Source organism: Heterocephalus glaber, unplaced genomic scaffold (genome assembly GCF_053883595.1).
Source record: "Heterocephalus glaber isolate CG9 unplaced genomic scaffold, H.glaber_assembly_v1.0 deba00001610, whole genome shotgun sequence".
NCBI lineage: Eukaryota > Metazoa > Chordata > Mammalia > Rodentia > Bathyergidae > Heterocephalus > Heterocephalus glaber.
The window spans coordinates 25,508,994-25,531,117 of record NW_028258381.1 but is presented as its reverse complement, the minus strand read 5'-3'; the positions used below and the strand labels follow the sequence as shown (position 1 = coordinate 25,531,117).

Below are 22,124 nucleotides of genomic sequence, written 5' to 3'. Positions count from 1 at the left end.
CAAAGAGACAGGTAGAGAATTTGTGATTGCAGACTTTCTAAAGTAAATCTCTAAAAAGAGTGCGCTCAGGGGCCTACCCTCCTATGCTGGCTGGAACAAACAAATTGGTGTGGCCGTCCTGACTTTTCTCCAAATTGCAATTCTTCTAGAGCAGGTCAAGGATTAGCTGAACCCCTCAGTCATGTAGGGCACAGCCAGCCTGGCCACATCCAATAGTCCTGTAACCAAAGCTGCTAAATTGGACAGAAACATTTCTAGTTCTCCCAGTTCCGTCTTGGTCAGTGAACAACATCCCTTTGTTGCCAGCTAGCATGAGTCCTTGCTTTAGTAGGTATAGAAATTAAGACTAAAGCACAAATTTACAGGAAGAAGCTTTAATTGCAAAGCTAGAGGGAAGACAGGGAAGGACCCTAGCTACGGTGGCTGGAGGGGGTGCTCTGTGATACAGGGTCCAGACTGGCCCACTCACCAGGGTGGGGGCCCAGCTTTCAAGGATTGGCTGGCGAGCTGGGCCAGGGGTGTCATTATCTTCATCTTGGGTCATAGCTCTGTAATCCTCATGCTGGGGAGTGGTCTCATCTTCAGGAAAGGACACTTCTGTCTGCAGTGGTCTCAGTCATGTGGGGGCTCTGCCTTTCCTGGAATCCAGGTGGTCACAGGTTCAGGACAATGGCTGGAGACTTCAGGGTGCAGCTGAATGTCCCTATGAACCTCTTGTCTTGGTGCTCTCAGTCTTGAGAGACACCTCCTACCTGACCAGCCCCTATGCTGAGCTGGGAAGAGATCTGACCCAAGATTTACATTAACAGGGCACAAACTGAAGGTCTAGCTTTGGTTTGCTTTTAGTTACCCATTGGGCAGCTGTAGGTCCAAGTAAAGAGTCAAGGTTCATAGCAGAAATGGTTTTTAAGTCCTTGACTATGTCAGGAAAACCCAGAAATCATGCTTCTAATGAGTTGCAGGTAAAGGACCAAGGTTCTGCCTGTGGAGATCCCCAACTATGTCACACCTGTGTCACCTTCTGTTCTACCCCTGCTTGAGATGTATGGGGGGGCAAAAATGCCCAGGACTGTTAGGCAATTTGGGGTCCATAGTGCAGGGGATAGGGCCACACTGAGCACAGCTCAGCCACACTGCCTTCCATCCTGTCCTCTGGTCCCAAGGAGAAAGTCTTTGCTTACCCTGCCCCTCCCCACCCATGAAGTTCCACTCCCACCCTCTCTTCCTTAAAAGCTAAAAGCCCTATAAACCCACAGTGCCTATCACCTGAGGCTGTCACACCTCCTGTCTTTGTTTCCTTTTGCAGCAAACTGGGGAGGAAAACCCATCCTTTGGAGCCAGAGAGCAAATAAAGAGCACAGGAAAGACAGGGATTAATGTTGCCATCTTAGAATCTGTCATGGCCACCTACAAGGGAGCTTTCAAGGGTTCTGGGAGCAGAAAGCTGTCCAGGGCAGAGCTAAGAGAATCTTTCAGGAGGCACTGACATTTCTGCCCATCAAGGGGTTAGAGGGAGAGGAGAGGAAAACAGTACACAAGAGAGTACTGGAAAAAATTAACTCATCATACAGTACTTTGAGGGGCTCCCCCCTCCCTTCTGCTTCCCATTGAACCAACCACATTTTCTTTACAGCTTCCTCCCCTCCTCTCCCCAACCCCATCCTGCCCTCTGTCCCCTCTGGCATGGACATTATGTGTTCTATTTCAACTCTTGTAGTGAGTACGTTTACATGCCTAAGAGGCACAGTTAACTGTACCAAGTCTAAGCTCATTTTGAATCTGTGTTTTCCTCTAACACATGTCCAGCTTCTCCCCACAGCACCCCCACTTGGGACTGCCTTTCTCTCCTCGCTTTTGTAAACTTCCAAGTCTGATCATGTATCATTATTCTTAGTCAGTTCACATTTAAATGAATAAAAGTTTTTGGCCAGTTTCTTTGCTTCACAGAGTTACCTAAATCTAAACTCGCTTCTAGTTTCAATATCCTTTGTGCTGAAATAATCTTTAAGCTATTCAGAGTGGGAAATCTCTGTCTTTGTCATCTCTGAGTTAACCCTTACTCTTGAATTATAGACTTGCTAAATATATAATTCTAGGGTAGCTGTGATATTTTCCTTTGGCACTTTGAGTATATTATTATATTGTCTCCTGAAGTGTTTTACTGCTTTGTAAAAATGTGGTTTTGTCTATTTTACATAATTTTTCTTTTCCTTTTTGGTAATTTTTAAAGTAGCTGTCTCTTTATGTTCTGCAGAGTCACTATGCTGTGTTTATGTGTAGATTTATTTAATTTATTCTGCTTGGGAATTGCTGTGCTGTCTCAATCTTAGGAGTTATATTTTTCTGTACATTGGGAAATTTCTGCACTGTCATCCCATCAAACATCACCCTTTTCCCATGTATTTTTCTAAGTTTCTAAAGCTTCTGTTAATATTCTTCTCTATTTTCATTCTGCTTCCATAATTATTCAAACTCTTCTATTTTCCAGATCTGACTTGGGTGCTGCCCTAAATGATTTTCTCTCATCTTTCTTGCAATGGATTAATTCTCTGACGTCTGCTTTTTCCATCTTTCTGTTAATTTCTTTATTTCAATGAGCAGATATTTCATGTGGAGAATTCCTTTGGTTCTTTGGAGAATCAATTTATCTTTGCCACAGGGTCTTGTTGTTATGATTCTTAATTCTTCCTTTATTTCTTTGAACACTTTAAAGTGGCTTTCTTATTTAAGTGCTCTCTCAGGTTGTTTTACGACTTTAAGTTCTTGGGGTTCACAGTCTTTCCTTGTCTCCCTGCAGACTCTCTTTTAGTGGCTTTCTCTCACCAGGAGTCCCATGGACCTGGTCATTGTAGTGTCCCTGTGGCATAGCTTACATTCACCTCTTCTGAGCCCCATGGGAGTCAATGGATCAGGGCAAAGGGTGATGTCAAGTTGGCTGGGTGTGTGCGCATGTGTCCCTTTATTCCCTTTGTAGTAAGAATTCTGCCCCGATTTCTATTAGAAGTTTGGGTCTGGGGCACTTTGGAACCTTGGCCTCTTTGGAACCACTATTTCCCTGGGCTGGTTATCTCTTTTCTTTTCTTTTTACTTAAATTCTTTTATTGGTACATTTTAGGTATACAACACATTTACATTTCTCATTGGGAATTGTACCTTTACATGATGCATCTTGGTTCTTATTTTTTCCCCATTCCTAGCCCTCCCTTCACGCCCTCCACCCTTCCCTATTTACAAAGACTTTGTTTCCATTATTCTCATTTCTCATCATTTTTCCTTTCCCTTCTTTCCTTTCCCCTGCCCCTCCCACTACCCCTACCCCTTTGGACCTTTTCTTCCTATTTTGCATTATCGATTATTCATTCTAATCAATGGTACATTTTAGGTATACAATATAATGACATTCATCATTGGAAATTTGCACCTTTACATAGTCTCTCTTGGTTCTTATTTTTCACCCTTGCCCTGCCCTCCCTTCAACCCCTCCACCCCTCCCTGTTTACAAAGACTTTGTTTCCATTTTTCCATTTTCTCATATTAATTCCATTCCCTTCTTTCCTTTCCCCTACCCCTACCATTTTCCTTCCCCCTTTGCCCCTTTTCTTCCTATTTCACATTATCTATTATACATTTTAGTCCTTATTTACACTTTCAGTTCCTCACACTAGAGAAACTATTCGGTATTTATACATGTGTGTCCTATTTATTTCACTTAAGAATATCACCTCAATGTGCATCCATTTAGCTATAAATGTCTCTAATTTCTCATTTTTTATGGCTGAGTAGTACTCTATTTTATAAAAAAAACACATTTTCTTTATCCAGTCTCCAGTTCATGGGCATTTGGGCTTTTCCCAAGTTTTAGCTATTACAAACTGTACTGCTATGAACATGGGTGCACATATATAACTGCGGTATAATTCTTTTAATTCTTTGGGGATGATACCCAGCAGGGGAATAGCTGGGTCAAATGGGACTTCCAGTTCTAGTTCTTTGAGCTATCTTCATACTGATTTCCACAGTGATTGCACCAGTCTACACTCCCACCAGCACTGGAGCAGGGTTCCTCTTTCCCTACAGCCCCACTAGCACTTGTTATTGGTTGAGTTCACAATAGCATCCATTCTTTCTGGAGTGAGGTGGAATCTCAGCATTGTTTTCATTTGCATCTCTCGAATGACCAGTGATGTTGAACATTTTTTCATGTATTTATTTGCTATTTCTACTTCTTTGTCTGAGAAATGTCTGCTCATTTCAGATGCCCATTTTGGGACTGGGTTTTTAAATTTGGGAGGTCTGATCTTTTTAAGTTCTTTATAGATTCGAGATAGTAGACCTTTGTCTGAGGAACAGCAGGTGAAGAGTTTTTTCCACATTGTGGGTTGTCTCTTCACCCTGCTGGTGGTTTCTGTTGCTGTGGAGAAGCTTTTTAATAAGAGATTCCACTTGTTGACTATTTGTGCTAGTTCATGGGCAACTGAGATTTTGTTCATAAAATCTTTTCCTACACCAGTGTCTTCAAGAGTTCTACCTAACCTCTGTTCCAGCCGGTTCAGTGTTTCTGTTTTAATATTTAGATCTTTAATCCATTTTGATTTTAGTTTAGTGCATGGTGAGAGATATAGGTCTGGTTTTAATCTTTGGCAAGTTTAAACTCAATTTTTCCAGCACCATTTATTAAAGAGGCTATCTTTCCTCCAGTGAGGGAGTTTGGCTCCTTTATTGAAGGTGAGATGGCTGAGTGTGTCTGGCATTGTTTCTGCATCTTCTAATCTGTTCCACTGGTCCTCAGGTTTATTTCTTTGCCAGTACCATGCTGTTTTTATCACAGTAGCTTTGTAGTATAGTTTCAAGTTGGGGATTGTGATACCCCCTGCCATGTCTCTATTACCTAGAATTGCTTTTGCTCTTATGGATCTCTTCTTGTTCCAAATGAATCTTTGGATTGTTTTCTCAAGGTCCATGAAGTATGCTGCTGGGATCTCAATTGGAATTGGATTAAATCTATATAGCAGTTTTGGAAGTATGGCCATTTTCACTATATTGATCCTTCCTACCCAGGAGCAAGGGATGCCTTTCCATTTTCTGATATCATCTTCAATCTCTCTTTTCAGAGTACTATAGTTTTCAGAGAAGAGGTCTTTGATTTCTTTTGTTAGGTTGATTCCTAGGTATTTCAGTTTTTTGGATGCTATTGTGAAAGGAATTATTTGCCCTATTTCTCTCTCAGTGAGTCTGTTATTTGAGTAGAGGAAAGCTATTGATTTTTGTGTGTTGACCTTGTATCCAGCTACTTTACTGAATTTGGTTATTAAGTCTAGAAGACTTTTGGTGGAGTTCTTGGGGTCTTCTATATAGAGTATCATGTCATCTGCAAATAATGACAATTTGACTTCTTCATTTCCTATCTTTATTCCTTTTATTTCTTTCTCTTGTCTAATTGCCGTGGCTAATGTTTCCAAAACTATATTGAACAAGAGTGGTGATAGTGGACATCCTTGTCTTGTTCCTCATTTTAGTGTGAAGGATTTCAGTTTTTGACCATTTAGTATGATACTGGGTGTTAGTTTTTCATAGATGGCTTTCATCAGTTTGAGGTAGAGACCATCTATTCCAATTTTTTGTAGGGTTTTTATCATAAATGCATGTTGGATTTTGTCAAATGCTTTTTCTGTCTCTATGGAGATAATCATATGGTTTTTGTCCTTGGCTCTATTGATATAGTGTATTACATTGATTGATTTGCGAATATTGAACCATCCCTGCATCCCTGGGATGAATCCCACTTGGTTAGGGTGTATGATTTTCTTGATGATCTTCTGCATTCTGGTTGCCAGTACCTTATTGAGGATTTTTCATCTATGTTCATTAGTGAGATTGGCCTATAGTTCTCTTTTTCAGTGGGTCTTTCTCTGCTGTGGGGATCAAGGTGATGCTTGCTTCCAGGAATGAATTTGGGAGTATTGCTTCCCTTTCAATTTCATTGAAGAGTTTAAACAGTAGTGGCAGTAGTTCCTCTCTAAATGTCTTGTAGAATTCAGCAGTGAGGCCATCAGGATCTGGGCTTTTCTTAGTTGATAAGTTTTTAATTATGTTTTCAATTTCATTGATTGATATTGGGTTGTTTAGAATTTTTAGGTCTTCTTCATTCAATTTTGGTAATTCATATGTCTCTAGGCATCTGTCCATTTCTTCTGTGTTTTCCATCTTATTGGCATATAGGTTCTGAAAGTAGGTATTGATGATCCTCTGGATTTCTGCTGAGTCTGTTGTAATTTCACCCTTTTCATTCCTAATTGCATGAATTTGGGCCTTTTCTTTCCTTTTGCTGATAAGTTTGGCTAAGGGTTTGTCAATTTTGTTGATTCTTTTGAAGAACCAACTCTTGGCTTCATTGATTTTTTTGTATCATTCTCTTAGTCTCCATTGCATTGATCTCTCCTCTGATCTTTATAATTTCCTCCCTTGTATGAGCTTTGGGTTTGTCCTGCTCTTCTTTTTCTAGAAGCTTGACGTTCAGCATCAGGTTGTTTAATTGGGCTCATTCTGTTTTCCTAATATGTGTATTCACTGCTATGAATTTCTCTGGTAAGACTGCTTTCATTGTGTCCCATAGATTCCGATATGTTGTATTGTCATTGTCATTTAATTGAAGCAACTGTCTGATTTCTTCTTTAATTTCCCCTATGACCCATTGGTTATTCAGAAGTGTGTTGTTCAATTTCCACGTGTTTATGAAATTTTTCCAGTTTCTTTTGCTATGGATCTCCAGTTTCATCGCACTATGGTCTGCTAATATATAGGGGATGAGTTCAATTCCTTTCGACTTACTTAAACATGTTCTGTGCACGAGTATGTGGTCTATTTTGGAGAATGACCTATGTGCAGCTTGTGTATCCTGATTTTGTGGGGTGGAAGACTCTGTAAACATCTGTTAAGTTCGTTTGTTCAAGAGTTCAATTGAGTTTTAGTAATTCATTACATATTTTTTGTCTAGTTGATCTATCTATTTGTGACAGTGGGATATTGAGGTCCCCCACTACAATTGTATTAGTGCATATATGACTTTTCATGTCTGTTAGTATTTGTTTTATATAGTTGGGCGCACTAGTGTTTGGTGCATGGATATTTATGATTGTCATATCTTCCTGTTGGATTGTTCCCTTTACAAGGATGTAGTGTCCTTTTTTGTCTCTCTTAATCAGTGTTGGCTTGAAATCTACTTGATCTGCCAAGAGGATGGCTACTCCTGCTTTTTTTCGGGTTCCTGTCACATGGAGTATTGTTTTCTACCCTTTAACTTTCGGTCTATGAGTTTTGTTTTTAATTAAGCGTATTTCTTGTATGCAGCATATTGTTGAATTTTGCTTCTTGTCCCATTCGGGCAGTCTATTCCTTTCAATTGGTGAATTGAGACCATTACCATTGATGGTTATAACTGAAACATATTGACTTATCATTGTCATGACTTTTTCCTTTTGTTGGGTTCTCCCCCTTTACGTTTAATTTCTTGTCATGCCCTATGAGTTCATTCTGCTTTGCTTCTTGGGGTTGTTATCCTCATTGTCTGTTCCTAGGATATTGTCTAAAGTTTTTTGGAGTGCTATTTTGGTATTCATGAAGTTCCTAAGGTGCTCTTTGTCATGAAAGTATCTTATTTCTCCATCAATTTTGAAGATAGTTTTGTAGGGTACATCAATCTGGGTTGGAGACTATTTTTCTTCAGGGCTTGGAATATGTCACTCCAAGCTCTTCATGCCTTGAGGGTTTGCATTGAGAAGTATGCTGTGATTCTGATGGGATTTCTTTTGTATGTTATTTGTTTCTTTTCTCTAACTGCTTGTAGAACTTTGTTCTTCTGTTGAGTTTCTGGAATCTTAACAATTATATGCCTATGTGTAGATTTTTTTTGATCAAGGCTATTTGGAATCCTATATGCCTCACTTATCTGTATGTCAATTTCTTTTCCCTTGCTTGGGAAGTTTTCTGCCATTACTTCTGTGAACAATTTTTTTATGTCATCTGCACTCTCTCCTGTTTCCTTGTTGAGTCCAATCAGTCTAATGTTATTCTTCTTTGCATCATCTAGCAGCTGCTGCTTTGATTTCTTGTGGTTCCTTGCAATTTTGAAGCAATTTTTCTTGTCACTAATTGCAGTCTTATCTTCTATATCTGAAATTCTGTCCTCACATTGGCTCATTCTGCTGTGTAGACTTTCAATGGACTTTTTGATCTCCTGGAAATCTATTTGCATCTGTTTTATGGATTCCATTTGTTTCCTATGTTGGATTCCATCATATTCCTCAGCTCCTCTCTAGATTTATTAATCATGTCTTGCACTACGAGCCCAATCTCTGTTGTTATCTGAGAAATTATTTCTCATTTCATTTTATTCATATCCTCTTTTGTTGCCAATTCAGGAGGTCCGAGTGGTTGAGTATCAAAGTGTTCCATCTCATTTCCCTTTGGGGTTGCTCTAGGTGATCTGGAAGTCTGGTTTTGAGATTTATTTATGTGTCTTCTCATTTTGACCCAGGGGGGTGGGGTGTGATGTTCTTGGTGCCCACTCAGCTCACCTCCTCTGACCTGGGATCAGTGGGACAGCAGCTCAGAAGCCCCTTTCTCTGGGCCAGGAATGGTGGGATTGACAGTGGCCTGGAAGCTCCTTCCTCTGGGCCAGGAGCGGTTGGACGGTGGTTCAGAAGCCCCTTCCTCTGGGCTGGGATTGATGGAATGGACAGCGGCCCAGAAGCCCCTTCCTCTAAGTTGGGAGCAGAGGACTGGTGGCCCAGAAGCCCCTTCCTCTAAGTTGGGAGCAGAGGACTGGTGGCCCAGAAGCCCCTTCCTCTGGGCCAGGAGGGGTGGGCAAATGATGGCCCGGAAGCCCCTTCCTCAGGGCTGGGAGTGGTGGGATGATGGCTCAGAAGCCCCTTGCTCTGGGCCGGGAGCGAATCTCTTTTCTACTAAGTCAACAAGACAGCCTTTCATGGATCTGGCCTCTAGCAACGTATCTCGGGTCTGGATTCATGTCCTTTGGAGAACATCAAAAGCCATAGCCCTGAGCTGAAGGACATGTCCTGCTCTGTACCTGTCTTTGAGGTAGGACAGGTTCCCTCAGAGATTGGTATACATGAAATCTCATGCCCTTATCCTTGACCTCTTACCCAATGAAAATGGCAGCATCCCTTCCCCTGTCCTCCCTCATTAGCAATGTGTGGAATACACCCTCCCCTTAACCCTCCTCTTATTATCCCAGGGACCAGACATGGTGTGCCAGCAGAGGAGAGGCCAGTATATCTCCAAGGATGTGGGTTGGGAATGTAACTCAGTGACACAGTGCCTGCCTGGTAAGTTCGAGGCCCTGAGTTCAATTCCTGGTACCAAAATTAAAAAAAAGAAAAAGATGAGAATGGCCATGATCTAAACCTTACACTATGAGGAACTCCCCTAAACATGAAGCCATACTCACGATGCAGTGGGAAGTTACCAGTCCCTTGCCCACCCCAGGAAAGCCATAAGAGCTTGTCCTAATCTTGCTACTTTCTTTAAGGCCAATCTGATCATCAGATTGTGACTCCTTTAGCTGCTAAGCTAAATTTCTTTTTCTTTTTTTTTTTTTTTTTTTTGCCTTTTAACTCTGTCTAGTAAACCTGCATGCCTATGTCTCTCTGTAATGAATCCTGAAATCTTTTTTTCTGATGATAAACTTGATGAATACTCTGTATGGGATCCAGGGGAAAGCTGGTGTCCCCGTCTCCTCTCTGGGGGACCCCATTTGTCAAAATATCAATTTGGTGATTTTCATCCAAACTGAGCAAAAGACCCTGTCTGCTTTGTAACACTTTTGGTTTGAACACTGGCCCAGTTGTTCCAGCTTTTAGTTAGTTTTTTCTTTATTCTTGGTACCTCTCTGGGTGATGAACTTGAATATATGCCCAAAGTAGATTCTGATCCCTTTGATCAGGTGTGACAGCATGAGGAGCGGCAGGTGGGGGCTTCCCATGCCAGCTCAGCTTGCCCTGTGGTCTGACACCCTGGACTGTTTGTAAAAGCAGCACAGGGGTGACCTCCAGTCCGCCGAACCTAATCATCAGCCTGTGTTCCTGACACAGTGGATGGCATTGAGATGATGATCACTACCCTGGCCCGTGAAGACTGAGCCTTACTGGTCACTGCTACTGGCTCAGATGCAGATGACACCATACAGGCAGGTCCTCTGTCAGCCTGGGGTCTATGACTGTGACGTTCTCCTGACATGAGAAGCATCCTCTGCTTCTTGAGAGACTCATGCTGGATTCTGGTCTCTCTTCTTCAGGGTGATGAATTTTTTCTTTCTCAGGGATGTCTCCTCTGAGAGCACTGGAATATTTGAGAGGTCTTCCCCTACCTCTTTCCTCTAACAGATTGGGTTTAGCAAGAAGGAACTTCTTCCTCCCCCTTCTTTTTCCTATTCTTTTTGGAAAAAAGTTAGGGTTGGAGAGTAAGTTTGTAGCCAGGATACAGCTGGGTAAGACATGAGGGAGATACCGAGGAAGGAAGCCAGGAATATAAATGTCTTTCCATAGCCTGCAGAGAAGGGGAGAAGATAAATAGGTTACTTGAGTGAGAAGGAAGTAGGAGAAGAGTGAACATATTTGAATGCTGACAAGAAGAAGCTGAAATAAAGTAAAAGGTTAAGAGTTCCAGGAGAGTGAAAGAATAATTAATAGGTTGGAGTCGTGGAGAAGGGCCAGGCACAGTGTTCTGTCATATGCTTATCTGACTTACAGGGCCCCGAAGTTTCCATTTAAGGCGATGCAGTAGCTACATCAGAGGGAGAGCATTAAGGCACCGTGGCCTGAAGCTTTGGGTTCTGTTCCAAGAGTGCAGACAGAATTGAGGGTTATTTGAAACCAACAGCTTTTTGTTTCTTAAGTTTAGTGACTGGCAGCTTCTTGGCCTGTCTGGGATTGGCCACCAGTGGAATCAGCTGAGTGGCTTTGCTTCCCCAAAAGACCTCTGGAGTCTGTAACCTTACCTGGATTGGGAGAGCTTAGTAGTCAATGAGTTCCTTTTTTTTGTTTTGAATACTGGGGACTGAATCTAGAGAGTGTTGAGCTACATCAAGGGCCTCTCTACGTTGTGTGGGTTGACTGTGTTCCTTGTGCCTCAGCCTCCCAAGTAGTTGGAATTACAGGTGTGCAGCACCACACCAGGCTGAACAAGTCTTTTAACCAAAGGCTTTTCCTAGAAGCTGATGTGTCTATTGTCACTGTCCCAAAAGAACTTGTGGAGATAGGTCATTAAAAAGATAGGTGTGATGGCCTAAGAATAGGACAGTGCTCAGAGAGTGAGGCCTGGGGTGGCTCTGGTTGAATATCATAGAGTGTATTAGTCACTTTCCCATCACTGGGTCAAAATACCTGACAACCCACAACTTAAAGGAACAGAGGTTTATATTGGCTCACAGTTACAGTGGTACAATCCATGGTAAGCTGGCTCTAAGGCAAAAGCTGTGGTGAAAGGGCTTGAAGGAGGAAAGCTGTTCACATCATGTTGGCAAGAAAGCAGAGAAGAAAGGGAGGAGATGGGGATGAGAATGTACCCTTCCAAGTTACACCCTCAGGGACCACCTCCAACTAAGTCCCACCTCTTAACAGCACATTCAGCTGTGGACTCATCCATGGATGAATCCACTGGTGAGTGTAATCCTACTATGATCCAGTTACCTTCCAAAAGCCCCACCTCTGAATATATGAGACTTTTGAAGTATGTTTTATATCTAAACCATAAGAGAGGGACTCAGAGTAGAATCTGTGCATGCTCAGGGAAGGCTAATTCAGGACTCAAGAAGGGTTAAATTGAAAATCCCTCTCTGTGTGTCTCTGTCTCTGTCTCTGTCTCTCTCTGTCTCTCTCTGTCTCTCTCTGTCTCTCTCTGTCTCTCTCTCTCTCTCTCTCTCTGGTAGAAAGAAACACTGGCTAAAACTCAGAATGAAAATTCTAACCTTTACAATTTTACATAAATAAAACTGCTTTTGCCTTATTGAAGCAGTTCCCATCTTTTAATCTGAAATGCCACCCTTTTCTTTTGTGAATGATTGAACTAATTCCATAAATGTTTATGTGTGATTGTTCTGTGCCAAGCACCAGGGCAGGTGCTGGGGATGCAGGGCTACTTGAGTTGATCCATCCTCAAGGAACTCACACTCTTCTGGGACAATGTGAGTTCCCTGGGGAAAAAGAACACTTTCTAGGGGTTACTCAAGCATGGGGATGCCTTGTGGAATTCTGCTCTCAAGCCCTCAACTTCTGTCTGCTTTTTAAAATTGATCTGCTAGAATAAACCTGTGTTTATAATCATTCTTCCCAAGCAGGAAGTGCTTTCTTCACCTCCCTCAAATGTGACCCTGTTCCTTGCCCACAAGGTGTGATACTTTGAGGACATCCAACAAAGAGAAAACCTTTTAAAATGATAAATCAAGATAGCATAACCCCCTGAAACATCTTCACACTTTGCATCTTTTGTGTTTCTGTGAAGCAAAGCATGGTGTTGGGGAGGGGAGGCTTTGTCCTGTCTGTTTTTGGTGTCCATAGACCTCTGGTGTGTGACAGGTTTCATTTTAATGACTTCCCTCTCCCATTCTCTTTCTGCTGTGAAAGGAGTTCTTAAGGGAGACTTACTGAAGAGCACAGAAAGCATCAGTAAGAAATCCTGAAGCTGGGACAAAGTAAGCAATTCTTACACCTGTCCTTGTGGTCACCCTATGATAAGTCATCTGCTGCAAGAACAGTCTTTTCAAAAACACAGAGCTGTTCAGGCTCTTTTTTGGGGAAACTGCCTCTTGTAAATGCAATCATGATGTTTCTCAGAACTATCGACATTTTCAAGGCTGTTAAACAAAATCCATGAATAAAACTTTTACCCAGTTTCTCTCAGATTAGGAATATGTCATGAAGAAAATTAAAACTTAGTTTATCAAACCAGATCCTAAGAACTCGCTTAATTCTCATTTGTCTTAATACTCAAATCTTATTAAACTTTGAATATTTTCTTCCCACTATTATTACAAAACAAAATTATACATTAGGTGCTTAACTGGTTATTGTAGCAATATGTTAGTCTCACTTTTAAAACTCTATTAAAAATTGATAATCATGTCTAGCAATATTATTGGAAGTATTTCTGGCTTTATTCATGAGATTCATTTAATTGTCCCTCAAATTTGAACCGTATTCACACAGCATGGAAGAAACACTGGACCATTAAGCCCTACTCTCCTTACGTGAGTGGAAATTTCAGCTTCTGATTGCACCATACCAAATTAAGTAATGAGAAAGATTTATTATTTTGTTTATATAACTTACTTTACAATGGAAATTTTACTAGATCTTCATTATTTTAATCTTCCTGGAACATTAATGATTTACTTTATAAATTATACATTTTACTTTATTTCTAATCATATTTATAATTATTCTTTAAAATGTGTGTTAGTGCATTTATTTGGGTTTAAGACTGAGGTCACACTTTTTTTCTAACCAATGAAAAAAATCTGATTTGGCTTATTTTATGTATTTATTTATTTCTGAAAGAGACTCACTATGTAGTTTAGTCTGGCCTTGAACTTACTCTGTAGCCCAGGCTGGCCTCAAACTCATGGCAATCCTCCTGTCTCAGCCTCCTGAGTGCTGGGATTACAGGCAGGTGCCACCACACCAGGTTCTGAGCTAATTGGTTTGATAAAATGACTTTGCCATTTGTTATATTGTACATGTTTTCTATTAATAGAATGATTAAATCTGTAGCTCTATGGTTATGATGAAATATATTTAAAGTATGAGTTAATCTAAAATCAATTTATCAAAATATTATATTGGTAAAATGAATGAAAATAGTAATATGTCAATTTTCTCACTTTTCTTTGAGTTAGTCTATGTGCCTCTCAGTAAAAAAAGAGCAGGTAGGGCCGGGGATTTAGCTCAGTAGTTCCGGCGACCAAGGTCCCAAGTTTGATCCCCGGTACCAAACAAACAAAAAAAGTAAATCTTTCCTCCATACTTCCCAGAAAATTAATCACTCCAGGACTGGTAGCAAACTGTCCCAAGGCAGACATTTTCCAATTAATGTTTTACTTTCTTTTAAAAATTTTTTATTTTTATTAGTACATGTTTGCAGTACATAATGATTACATTCCTCATGGAAAGTTGGTACATGTACATACTCCATCTCAGTCCTTACATCCTTTTCCTCTCCTCGCCCTCTCCCTTTCCTCTTTTACTTCCATCAACTGAAGCAGGGCTTAATTAGTTGTTTATTGTAAGTCAACAAAAATGATTTTCTGATACGTGCCATTTATCTTAAATGACATTTATATCTTTTTTGTTTATATCAACTGTGCACTACTGAATAATTTTGACAATGATAATTGATTACCCAACCTAGAAGAATTTGTTTACTGTAACTGGTAATCATAAGAAAAAATTTTAAAGTCTAGTTTAACTCTGTAGACATTTTTGTCACAGAAAGACAAAAGATGTAAAATATCTGTATGTTGTGAACATCAAATCAATATGTATCTTTTTCAGAAAATTGAGTATACATCAGGATTTTGGAATTTATTATAGTAGACCTCTAGAAAATTTTTGGTTCTTTAGAAGCTATTTTCCTATGAATGGAATTATGAGCTCTCCTTATAGTATTAATATTATTTATTTACTTTTTGTCTGTAGCTTTTCTTTCTAACTTTATGTGTGTGCTTTCATTTATGTATATATGTATATACACAGACGTATTTCTGTAGTATTTTATTTTTATTTCTCTATAGTTCAATTTTAGTTTTTCAAGTACATTTTTGTGTATGTATGCACATATATATATGTAAAATTAGAGAAAATAAAGCAAATAAGATTAGTAATATAAAAGAATATTTATAATTACTACTGATGGGGCAAGCAGCTTTTAAAAAGTAAAAAAGCCAGCTAATATGCTGAGGTAACAAATATAAGGAGATAACTTATTCAAGAAAGATTATATTTAAATATATTCAATACAATTTCTGAATAATTATAAAAATCGAGAGAAACTAGAGTTTCATATGTGAGTGTGTTTATGTGTGTTTCCTTGTCAAAAAGGGCTGTTTAATGCAGATTACAATTCCACCTGCCCATGTTTTCTTTCCCAATATTTGGACATTATGGTAGTTGTTATGGCTTGTGCTCATAGGTGGGACTTTTCAGAGGTGTCAGTGTCTGTGAATATGCATTAAGGTTGTATGATATCTGGATTAGTCTCCTAGTTGGATTAGAATAGTTCTGGATGTGGCTGAATGGATTTGCCCAAGAGGGAAGCCCCACTGTGGGTGTGGGTGGCACCAATCAATAGGCTGATAGCCTAGATGGAATATAAAGGCACAGAGAGAAGGCAGGCTTCCTGCTTGCTGCCTGCCCTGCCATGGACTGTTTCTCCTCTACTGTGCCCCTCTGCCATGTGACTCTGCCTTGGAGCCAGCCAATTATGGACTGAAATCTCTACGAACTGTGAGCTAAAATAAGCCTTCCCTCCTTTAACATATAAGTATCAGGTATTTTGTCCCAGAAATGAAAACAGTAACTAAGACAGTGATGCTGGCTGGTAAATCTCAAGGTGGTTAATTCAAGGAGAGGGACTCTTCGCTGAGGGATGGGCAGTGTGTGGGAGATCACACAGCAGCCAGGAGGCCTGGGAGCTACTGCCTGGAGGAAGGAGGATTGGAGCCTAGTGGAGAGGACACGACTGGGGCTGGGACCTGAGGCACCCAGCAGGACTCACAGTCCACAGTTGAGGCAGCAGGGAAATGCTCTGCCATACGCCTTCTCCCTCCCTCCCTCCCTCCTTCCCTCTCTCCCTCCACATTTCTGTTTCTGCTGAACCAACCTTAAAGACAGTAGGGAAGGAAGTCCATTAACTCCCCACCAAGTCAGCTTCCAGGGCCCCAGGGCAGAAAGAGGAGGGTGGAACAGGAGAGGCAAGTGCACATTTAGAGTGTTTTTCCTTTTCACTGTTCACTATTCTTCTTGGTTTTGTTTGTTTGTTTGCTTGGCTCTTGTTCCCCCCATCCCATCCCTATCCTAGAGATTGAACCCAGGACCTTTACACTGAGCTACATTCCCAGACCTTTTAAATTTTTTTATTTTGACACAGGATCTTGCTTAGGTTGGACTCAAACTTACCATCCTCTCGCCTCAGCTTCCCAGAGTGCTGGGATCATAGGTGTGCACCACCACATATGGCTTTATTTCCCTAATTTTAAGAAATCTAAGAATTTAATGCCAAGTGCATGTGTTTACATTTCCCTGTTTGGCAATGAAAACAGTTAAGACAGAATATTTACTTACCTGTAGCTACATGGGTCCTGACCAGCCCGAGTGGACACTGTCTTTGGGACTCCAGAGGGCCCTTGCTAAGATTGGACTAATCTGTTAACTGCTGCATCTTGGAAGTCTTTGGGCTCCTAGGTGAAAGGCTCGGGGTGGTACAACTTACCAATCCATTCAGCAACCTTTCCATGCTTAAACAGGCAGCATGGTCAAACCAGGATGTGCTGGCTACATAGCAATCCCATTTAAGGCTACGAGTTCTCCTCTTGCATATTGTTCTGTTTGTGCACCTTTTATAGCATTCCCATTGTCACTGACTTCTAAACAGCCTATAATTGTAATTTAAAATTCCTTTTTAACCAAAAAGCTTTTCCGTATTTTTGGAAAGTTCAAATTTGTGTTATATTACTATCTATCCTAGTTACTTTCTGATCAGAAAATGGATAACATCTGACCCTTGTATAATAAATTCCTATTAATTGTCCGTAGATATTAGAAAACAAAGCTTGTTTCTTTTTTATTTTATTTTTTATTAGTACATATTTGCATTATATAATGATTGTTCCTTATGGGGAGTTGGTACATGTACATAACACATCTCAATTCTTTTTTAAAATCTGCTTTCAAAGCTGATTTCCTGATTATAAAGATGTTGAAAGGCATTTACTGAACTAATGCTACTTTATTCATGTTCTCTGTGTGCTGTTATCTTTCATCAACTTGAGGTGCCAGATGCTGAAGGAGCGGGATCACCATCCTCTGCCATGCATGTGCTTTTCAGTAGCTTTGTTCTGGTCTTCACTGTTTCACAAGAACACAGAAAGAGAGTGTGTGGAAGAGACTCAGGCAGACGCAGATGATTACACTGCCGTTTCTTCAAAGGATGCAAGGTGTTCAGTTCTCTAATGGACACAGGCACTGGTACTCTGAGTTAGGGAGAAGACAGAATAGGAAGTCATATGGGTGTGCCTGTCATATCATGTGATCTTTGTTTTCTAAGGTGAAACCCGAGTCCTATGAGATAAAGCAGATTTTTGAGGCCTTGTCGGTCCCTGCTATGTGGATGGTTTGTCATTTTCATCTCCAGCACTTACTGGGTTTCTCTATCTTTCCTGCACCATAGATGTTAAAGATGTTGCTCAGTGCTGCCTTCCAGAGGATGGGTCCACCCAGGACAAAGGTCCATGGCACATGTTTGCCTTTGGCAGGTGACAAACACAGTGCGATCTTAAAACACTATTGGCTAGATCTCAAGGAGAAAGACTCAGAGTCTGATCATAGATGGAATTGGAGTTTATTAGCCAGCTTTCAGTTACCATAATGAATATCTACAATAATTGACTTACAAAACAAAAAGGTTAAGTTTTAAAAGTTTTACCCCACAACTCATAGATTCCATTGCTTTGGGTATCATGGCCGAAACATGTGGAGAAGCAAAATCACTCACCTTAATGCCTGGAAGAGAGGATAAGGGAGAGACTAAGGTCTCAAAAAATCTCCTTTGCCCAAGGGCCTGGCCTCAGTGACCTCCCACTAGATCAGTCATGCATGTCAGTAACCACTGTTTAGTACCAATTATGCTATCAAATTGGCCCCTTCTTTAATAAAAAGGCATTAACAATATACTACAAGACTCTTAGAGTCTCACCTTTCTCATCTCTCTGTATTTTGTTTCCTGGGCCATTTATGTTTGAATTCTGATCCTGGACCCACTATGTAAATTATAATTGAGTCTTGGTTAGCTATGAAAAATACACTCTTGGCTTCAGCTAATGAAGTTCCTCTCCAGGAATGCAGATAAGAAAGAAGAAACATGCTTTTCCCTACTTAAAGTGCATGAGTTCTGTTAAATAGGGTGAATGTTGGATGATGCTTGAATGTCTATATCAAATTAATGAGATATACTGAGGCTTCATTCCATTTGTATTTGAATTAGAGTATCCTAGAGAGGAAGGTCTGTCTTACTCCGTCCAGAATCACTGCATGCCAGGAAGAGAAACTTACTTGAGCTGATTTAAATTAGCAAAAACACAAAAAAAGTGAGGAGTAGAAAGGAAGCAGTGTTGTACACTTACAAAACAACAGATTCATCTGGAGAATAACAAAGGCCTAGGAGTCTCCCTCTGCCCCTTCTGGACCATTTTCTATTACTTGTCCATGTGCTTTACATGGTCTTTGGCCTGAGATCTGGGTAACTTCACAGCACTGAAACCTTTCACTCATATCTTTTAGAATCATCAGGAAAGGAATTATTTTTGGTCACTGACCAGCTCATTAGCTGGCACCGTTTGGGAGCTGCACCACCTCTGACAGACAGCTTTGACCTAAGAGTGTTGTCATCAAGGGCAAGCATGGCCACCAGCAGCTGCTCCTTGTGGGACTGGAGAGCAGAGAATGCCCCAGAAGAGGCAACTCCCAGGCAGGAGGACAGGCAGGGACTTGTGTGGTTATATTCTCCTTCAGTGGAAACAAATATAAATGGCCTCGCAAAGTGTGCGTCAAAAGGGATTTTGAAAGCCTTAGAAGCAGAATTTTCTAGGTGGAAACTGAGAGTTTGCCTTGTACTTTTAAGTTTAAAAATCAATATCACAGTGTTGGGCCATCCAACAGAAGATATCTTTAGATCACTGATAGAATTATTGTTCCTGAGCAGCAACTCAATCTGTAGAGCAGGAGAGGAGTCAGGAGGCCTCACCTCTTTCTCATGCAGCAGCATGGGGTCACCTGGAGCATCTTGCGAATTCAGTCCTCATTTAATGGCTGAGTTCAGTTTCTGCAAGCAGGTCATTAGATGAATCGGTCGCTAAATGAGGAATTGTATGTAGTATGTATATTGTAATATTCAGAACAGAGAAATATTCAAAGGAAACTCCAACTTGATGACTTCGCTTTAATTTGTATAACTTACGTGCAATGCTCTAATGTACAACAGAATATAAAACTACAGTATTGTACTGTGCAGTACAGTCCGCAAAATTATATACTGAATAAACAAAGTGTACTGTTCAAAAAAAGTCACTGAGTCCTTATAAATAAGATGTATAGAACTGTGCAAAAAAGTTTTTTAAAAAGCTGTGTCATAAGTCTGAACAAGTCATTAAACAGATAGGTCACTAAATAAGAAATATCTGTATTGACCTCTCTGGAGCTAAGGGCATTTTTTCCAAACAAGAGGATGTATCAGATTCACATGTATCCTAGATCTGATAATGGATTCAGGAGAGCACGGCTTGAATGGATAGACTTAGCCTAGAAGCAACTGGGACTTAATAGCTTATGTTAGTAGAGAAGAGAAGGGTGCTAGAGTAGGGTGTGGTGGGGCTTATGGAATAAACCCAGCTGTTGCGCCTGACCACAGGACAAATCACAATGGCCAGGCATCACCTGCCTGGGTCCAGGCAGTACTTCTATCCAAGAACATTTTATTTATTGGTAGGCTGTGAAAGCCATGGTGATCTTCTGGATTGGTGATACTTGATGAGCAAAGTCCAAAGGAAAAAACATCATGTAGTTTGAAGGAAGAAACCTGCTGGGTTAGGAGGTGTATACGGAAAGATTCTTTTAAGGGAAAAATTGACTTCTTCTCCCAGATCGGGCCAGGCCTCCTGTGCACTGCTGCTGGGGAAACTGACAAAGACTCTTGCAGTGGGTTCTGACACCTAATACCTGGGTTCAGTCCAGACTTCATGAGTCATTTTCTGGCCTATAGAGAGTAACTTCACTATGCTGGCAAGTTTGTGTTTTATCTTGGAGGCAATCGGAACATTGAGCGCTTTAAGCCAAGAAATAACATGGTTAAATTGATGGCAGGTCAGTACCTTTAGCAGAAGTGTAAGGGGGATGAAGCCTGGCTTCTGGCACTTTGGAGGTTTGTCCAGGGCCAGTCAGTGGGCTGAGGAGATTCATGGGCCTACAGAGCTATCATAGCATGGCTGACTTGTTTTTAAAATGCAAAGCTACCTGAATATGGTGATGCATACCTATAATCCTGGAACTGCAGGAAGCTGAGGCAGGAGGACCCCAAATTCAAGCCCAGCTTGGCTGTGGATGTAGCTCAGAGCAAAGTCCCAAAGTTCAATCCTCAGTACAGGAAAAAAAAAATAAAACAAAGAAAAAACATAAACAAAACACATGAAGCTCTGACTGGGGAATGAAATAATAGGTGCTATTAATAAGAAAAATATAAACTAAACCCCTTTCACATCTATGAAGTTAAAAATGAAAGGCGGCAGGAGCAAGTACCAGCAAGAATATAGAAATATGGGAAATGCAGTGATGGTGGGAAAAGACCTGGATGCATCCACTCACTGTACCAGAGAACCTGAGCTTGTGCAGCCCTCGGACTTCTCATGTGCATGGGTGATAGGGTGTGGATAAGAAAGCAACAGTGCTTATCACAGCAAAAGAAAAACATGCTCATTGGTAGGGAAATCAGATTTGCAAGAGACGTTGTTATGGCTGTATCTAGATGTTCCCCCAAAGCTTCATGAGCTCATCAGTGGAGCTTTTGGGAGGTGGCTGGACCATGGGTATGTAATACTGGGATTAAAAGTGTGTGGTTCTGGATTAGTCCACTGATTGGTTTAACATAGTTCTGGGTGTGGCTAATGAGAAGGCCTACCCTGGGTGTGGGTGGCACCATCCAATAGGCTTGTAGCCAAGATGAGATAAAAGTCCAGAAGGCTTACTGCCTTCTGCCTGCTCTGCCACAGACTGTTTCTTCTCTGCCATGCTCCTTTGCCATGCCACCTTTCCTTGGAGCCAGCTGACTATGGATTAAAACTAAACAAAGTGTGAGCTAAAATAAATCTTTGCCCCTTTAACTTGTGGGTGTCAGGTATTTCGTCCAGCAATGAAAAAATAACTAAGACAGATGTCACTGAACTTTTACAGAGTAAGTAAACCAGAAAATGAGAGCTGTACTAATGTAGGTAAATATTCCACACATAAAATTTTATTTCTAGACTATGAGGAACTCTTTTTCTACACCAATGTGAAATTATTTATACCACCAAAGAATAGTAAAAAACCATGACTAACATTGGAATATCCTGTCTTATTTTTCATGAGCTCAATCTGGAATATACATAGGAGACAGTGATTATTTAGTAGACCTTTGATTGTATTTTATTAAATTACTTTTAAGTGCCTACACGAAAAGTCAAAATGCCACTAAATACTATCTTTTATTTTATAAACCAAATAATAATCACTAATTTTGTATGAATTTAGGGATCACTGAGAATAAATTGGGAAATTTTATGAATAAAAATTCAAAAGGTATAAAGCTCTTGTATCCTTGCTCGTGTCATTTAAACTTTCCGAGACTTCTGTTGATTGCTGTTATGAAATGAGGACAGCAGGTTGCCCCAGCAACACTGGGGACCTAGGGGGCAGCCTCAGGTACAGGGCCTTTGGCAGGGTGACACTCCCAGTGCTTGCTGCCATTATCTCACTGTCCAAATACTTTCTCATCTTGTCAAAGTAATAAGCTTCAAAATAACATTGTCACTCAACCTCCACAGCCAAGAGGACAATCGAATAGTTGAACTTTTCTATTCACAGAGCAAACCATGCAGGGCCTGGGTTATTCCAGATCCTCTGAGAAGCAGGTGCTAAAATGGAATTTGACAGACAAGTGATTAATGAAGGCAAATAGGCAAGGAGCTGAGGCTGGGAGGCAGAGCAGTGACCTTCGGGAAGGAGACAAGAGGGAAGGAAGGTTGATGGTGTGGTTCTAAAATGCTGTCCTTCAGAAAAGTCTAGCATCTTCCAGAAAGGGGCCTTTCT

The 22,124-nt window shown here is 40.7% G+C and overlaps 1 protein-coding gene across 1 annotated transcript in view; it reads left to right on the top strand.

Moving 5' to 3' along the window:
* Hecw1 (HECT, C2 and WW domain containing E3 ubiquitin protein ligase 1) overlaps positions 1 to 22,124 on the top strand; it is a 401,408-nt gene that overhangs the window by 83,305 nt on the left and 295,979 nt on the right.